General features: G+C 35.5%; 1 long non-coding RNA gene across 1 annotated transcript; it reads right to left on the bottom strand.

The window, feature by feature from the left end:
* Positions 1 to 404: 404 nt before the first annotated feature.
* On the bottom strand, positions 405 to 4,541 carry LOC110709373. The gene is made up of 4 exons (XR_002508922.1): positions 3,775 to 4,541; positions 2,166 to 2,263; positions 1,170 to 1,310; positions 405 to 614 (listed from the first exon to the last, which is right to left on the bottom strand). It is a non-coding gene; the product is annotated as an uncharacterized LOC110709373 (long non-coding RNA).
* Between the last annotated feature and the right edge of the window lie 1,455 nt (positions 4,542 to 5,996).

Below are 5,996 nucleotides of genomic sequence, written 5' to 3'. Positions count from 1 at the left end.
ACACTCTATCTTCCAAGGTAAGCAACGCTTTGCTAATGGCTCCAAGCCACTCTTGGTTGAATAAATTGTCGCATCTAATGCTCTCTCAACAATTTTTTCACACTAGTAGAAAAACACAAAAGGCCACCGGTTCAAAACCCCTCTATGCCACCGGTTTTGAACCGTTGGGCATTTGGGGGGTGGCAATACTCCTCTAAAAAGCCACCGGTTCTAAACCGGTGGCAAAAACAAGTATTGCCACCGGTTAATAACCATTCCCGGGTTTTTTTAAAGGGGTTATTGTCACCGGTTCCTGTTCAAAACCGGTGGCAATAATGGCTAAAAAAAATTAAATTTTTTTTTTTTTTTTTTTTTTGCATTTTTTCACTTAAATTGATAAATAAACACTAACATATATATAAACTTACATATTTTCATAAAAAAAAAATGTTGTAATATTACAATTTTTGTCTAAAAAATTAAAATAAATTACAAGGTTACAAACATATGCAGCTACACAGTAGCAGAAGTGCAGAACAACAACACATAAGGAGCAGCACAGAAGCAGAACACTAGCACAAAAGAAGCCCCATATCTTAGTAAAAAATTGAACTTCTTAGATGAAATTCTAGAACCTGCAAATCAAGAAAGCAATAGAAATTGAGATTAGTTAATGAAGATTATATAATTTAAAAACGCGAATCTTAACAAATAGAATAAGACAATTTTTTAATACAAGAGGATCAAAGTTCCTTGCTAGGCCATATGCAGCAGCAGCCTCGGTAGGGCAGCAGCAGCTACAGCCTTGCTAGGCCACCTGCAGCAGCAGCCTCGGCAGGGCAGCAATAGCTGCAGCTTGCCAGGCCACCTACATCTAATGCCACTTATAGTTCTAATATTCAATGCATCATTCACAAGAAAATAACCATAGAAAATGAAAAAATACAAGGATGAATGCAACAAAGGGAGAACTATAAGTCCATGTCTAGTCTAGCAATGATGAATGCAACAAAGGGACCACAAGCTTGATTAGTTATGTCTAGCAATGATGCTTCATGCTATAACAAAAGCAAGTTGTCACACAAATAGAGAAAAAAAAAAGAAAAAGTAAAAAAAAAAAAAAAAGAAGAAGAAGAAGAAGAGATATCTACTATACATCTAATAAATTATGATTTCACATGAACACACACCTGCTTGCATTAAAACCGGAGAGAAGATATATCTTGTCTAGTGAAATTCAACCCATAGCGTCCGATTAAGGCATGAGTGATCTCATCAAAAATAGGCTCCTTTATCTTCTCAACCGCAGTCTCCTCATTTTTCCTGTAGTTCTACAACATGTAGAGAGCAAGGTGAAAATGCACAACTTTAAGCACACAAACCAGAAGTGATCATACTACATGATTTTAAAATGTCCACAGGCCAAGTACCATCAATATGAGTGTTATGGGAACTTTATAAGAGCAATATATTAGAATTGAAAATATACATGGTGAAAAATTTACCAGCACAGGAAAAACATACATGCATTCCATAGAGAACCTTGTGAGACAACCCAACCTCAAGAAACAAACAAACTTATGCAGATTATAAAACAAATAAAATATGGCTTCTATTTACAAGGATTGCATATTTAGTATAAGAGATGGAAGCAGACATCCAAATTACAGGACATATAAAAAATGGAGGCAGACAAGAGAGTAATAGCCAAGTAATACAATGAGAAAAGAGCAAGAATAGAAATATGTTGTAGGCAAGAGATTAATCTACACAACAAATAATTAACCAAATAAGCAAGGATATCATAATGCTAGGCAAGTAATGAAGGTTCAAAAAAACATATCAGGAAAGACAAGACACAATAATTATCCTCCAAGTCTAGATTCTCCAGATGCACTCCTTCCGATAGGTAGTTTCTTGTTCAATTACAGTATCTGATGTAACAAGAGAATCCACAGAGCAATTTATAATTATTTTTCTCTACATTGTAAATTTCAACTAGAATTAAAGTGTCAATAGTAACTGGAATTTTGTGTTTTGCTTTCCTTATAGTCAACCCAATCCACTGTAAGTAGTCATATAGTCAAAGAGTCAAATATATATAGGGGTAATCCCCCACGCCAACATCAAGGTAAGTACAAATACCTAACAAATAAAGCAATCAATTTAATACCTCAAATACTTACACATGTATCCTCAAAAGTGGAAAATGGCAGAGCATATTCTACAACCCTTGGTACCATGTCGAGCTTTGGTTTAGCCCCCAAAGCAAGAACCAACCTGGCTGTCCAAGCAAACAAACAAGTAATCAGCCTGAGCAATAGAAACCAAGAGCATGCAATATTTCTCTCTACAACTCTCTTAAATGCCAGAACCAAACGGTAAAAAGGTTCTAACAAATTGCTGATATAGTCACAACTCACACGTACTTAAATGCCAAATAATTCACCTTAATTAAAATTAAGGTAATAACACAGTTATTTGAAAGCCAAATTCAACTAGGATATAACAAAGTATCCGCCAATACTTGCATATGAATTTCCATACGTTTTTTTTAAGTCAATGAAAGAATACTCAGCAGCTTATCAAGAACTAAAAATGTCAATTTTGGGGTAATAATGCAAAAGAGATGGCAAAGTCCCTCAAAAAATATTAGCAAACTAGCTCCAATTATAATCTTATAAAATTGTTCAACCTAATATGAGCTGGTGGTCACCCATCTTTGGGGTGAGCAACATTAATAACGGCCACGATGTTAGATAGCAAATTTCATTAATAAAGCTACAAAAAAAAATTCCATTAAATTAACACCATGTTCAAGCTCAAATGATCATCCAATTATCAATTCTCTCCAAAGAGAAGGGCTAACTTCATGTCCAAGAGCTCAACTGTGAATAAGATGCAATGACAATGAAAAGGCTCAAGGAAAGCAGGGAAATTTACTTTTAGGCTTAAAAAAAAAAAAAAATGATATTCAAGCTCAAATTGGATCCTCATTCTACAATACTTTCATCGTGCATCTTGAACACTTGCAATTAAAAATTGAATGATTATACTTCAAAAATAAAACCAAATTATGGGTTGTGAACACCTAGTACTTAGAATTATGGCTTAAATTCATGTCTTTAACATGCTAAAAAATAGCAGCCCCTAGTAAGATTCTAGCAGCATATTGCATAACAAAATTGTTTACAACCAACCTTAAATCCATAATCAACCTTAACCCATTAACATACATACTCTAAAAACATAATAGGTCATGATAGGCACAAGATTAGGCATAAAAATTATGAAATAAATCAGTTAAAACCACTCAATTCACACAGTTCATTAATTAACCTGACAGTAGTACTTTTGCTTAGGTTTAGGCTCATAATCATATCGAAACTTACCCAAAACATGATATTTTAACTTAGAGATATATCTAACATGATGCTATACCATATTAGGCACAGAAATTAAACAAACTAAAACAAGACTAAATGAGGCTGTAAACCCACTGAACAACTACAGCAATTAGAGCAGCAAATTCGTGAACATTAGAGTACAATTAATACTTGAAAACAACCACAAAACGCAACAATAATTAATGGTACCAAAGCTATATATATATATATATATATATATATATATATATATATATATATATATATATATATATATATATATATATATATATATATATATATATATATATATACTACTTCTAGGCATGATTATACAGCATAACAACCAGAAAAAAAATAAGTAAATAATTAAATAAAATCAGTGTAATTCGTAGAAAAAGGAGCTTACAGTGTTAATTAAATCAATGATAATAGAGAGCTCTTGATAAGCCAATCTCAAATTCTCAATCACCCCTTGCAATGTGGAGGGCGCTGATGATTCCTTCGTCTTCTTCTGCTTCTTCGCATCTCTCTCCAACGCCCAAGCAAAGTCCGAATCAAGTTCACTGATTTCTCTTCGTATTCGATGTCGCTGAAAATATTCCATAATTTAAAATCAAAATCAACAAAAATTACAGAAAAATTAGGTCAAATTAAGCAATTGTAAAGATGGAGGAGAGATAATGTAAGATGAGAAGCGTTCGACGCTGAATTCTTCGATGATTTCGAGGTGTTTGCTAGGGAGTTTGTCAAGAGAGATTTCCATGTCGCCTCCGTCCGCCGTTGTTGAGCTTTCTCCGGAGTTTTATGTTTTTAGGGGAGATTTTCGATTTTGCAACTGAGCCCTAATGAGAGAACGAAAGAGAAGCAGATGAGAGAAGGGGCGGCGGCGATGATGGTTGTTGATAATGAGAGAGAAGCAGAGAGATCTAGCTAGTTGAGGAAAGAGAAGCAGAGGAGAAAGAAGAGAGAGAGAGAAGAGAGGAGGAGGAGGGAGGCGATGCATGAGAGGCTAGGGTTTTGGCCTATTCATATGAGCGCGTTTTTTTTTTTTAACAAAGCCACCGGTTCAAACCAGTGGGATTAATATTTTCCCACCGGTTCGTTTTAAACCGGTGGCAATACTCTTCCCTCAAAATCGCGCCCGTTTTTCCCCTTTTCTTTCCCATCGGTTTTCTAAAACTGGTGGCCATGGCTCGGTGCCAATTACCATTTTTCTACTAGTGTCACTTTGCCACGACATGTTAGGACTCCATCACTCATGTCGTTAAGTACAACCAAAACCAACTTGCATACCCGGTATGCCTTACTTCCTAGGAGAGGTAGTGATGCCTCGCTTTGTCGTAGCCCACCACTGCCCTCGTTCGCCTTTTGGAATGGCAAGTTTTACTCAATATTTAGGGACCTAGGGTTTCTATGTTGGTTGATTTAAGTGAACTTAATTAATCATCACAACATTGAAATCCTAAACATGCATCTAACATATAATTCATATACATTAACATATATATATATATATATATATATATATATATATATATATATATATATATATATATACATATATATATATATAAAAAAAGATATTGAAAAACATAAATATATATGCATTTGGCAACTAGCATGACCCCTTGATGAGATCTTCAAATCTTCAAAAGGACTTCATTGAAACTTCATGGCTACGTCTTCTAAGAACATCCATCTTCAAGACTTGACCATAATTAAATGCAACTTCTAGTATATACGACTAGGACTAATCTAAATATTAAGGTACAAAAATACTCAACGGTATGCACACCGTATTTAGATTTACAAAAATACATCACGGATCGCAATCTGTATTTTCTATCCTAATCGGGCCCCACTAGTTGCCATTTAATAAAACCTATGAGAGAATATACATTTCATTCATCCATTCACTATTTGTGAATGGCCCATGCATTTTACAACGATAAAAAAGTAACAATGCAAAAACACACGTGAACTACTAACTAATCTAGATGGTTAATCCAATTAACACGCCTAATTAAAACTAGTCAAAGTTGTTTTAACCGGTTATGTAAATAAGCACAATTAACATATAAAGCTCCCACTAAATCCCGCATCCAACTTAACTTATCCAATTAATTAAGCCGCTAAATCCCAAAATTTGTCAAAATAAATTTTGTCAATGCCGCTCAAAACCCAAGGCCTAGCCTCCAAAATTTTAATTAAAATAATTAAAATTAATTAAAATAAACAAAACGGCTAAAAAGCAAAATTAAAAAAGAGAGAAAAGTGCATCGACTACCCAAGGCTAGTAGCCTTGAGCACTCACACGCACGCAAGTGCTGAGCGCTTGCCTAGCATCCTCGGCCTTGCATGCTATGATGCTGCTGGGCGCTGCATGGCAGCGCGCACTAGATGCGCATCTAGCTACAGTTGCCTAGCACTGCTTCTACGCCTAACATTATCTCGCACACCCCTATGCACCAAGTCAGCACACAGCTCCTGGCACACTCCTAGCACCATACGCACCAAGCACAGCAGCCTCGTCCCTCGGCAGCCCAGCTGGCCGAGGGATGCACATGGCTATTGTGCCTTGGTTTGCGTGCTTGTGCCTTGGAATTAATTCTCGATTTTGTGTGACAT

This window comes from Chenopodium quinoa, unplaced genomic scaffold, assembly GCF_001683475.1.
Source record: "Chenopodium quinoa cultivar QQ74 unplaced genomic scaffold, ASM168347v1, whole genome shotgun sequence".
Taxonomy (NCBI): Eukaryota; Viridiplantae; Streptophyta; class Magnoliopsida; order Caryophyllales; family Amaranthaceae; genus Chenopodium; species Chenopodium quinoa.
Note: the sequence above shows the minus strand (reverse complement) of the source record. Positions and strands in the feature narration are given on the sequence as shown.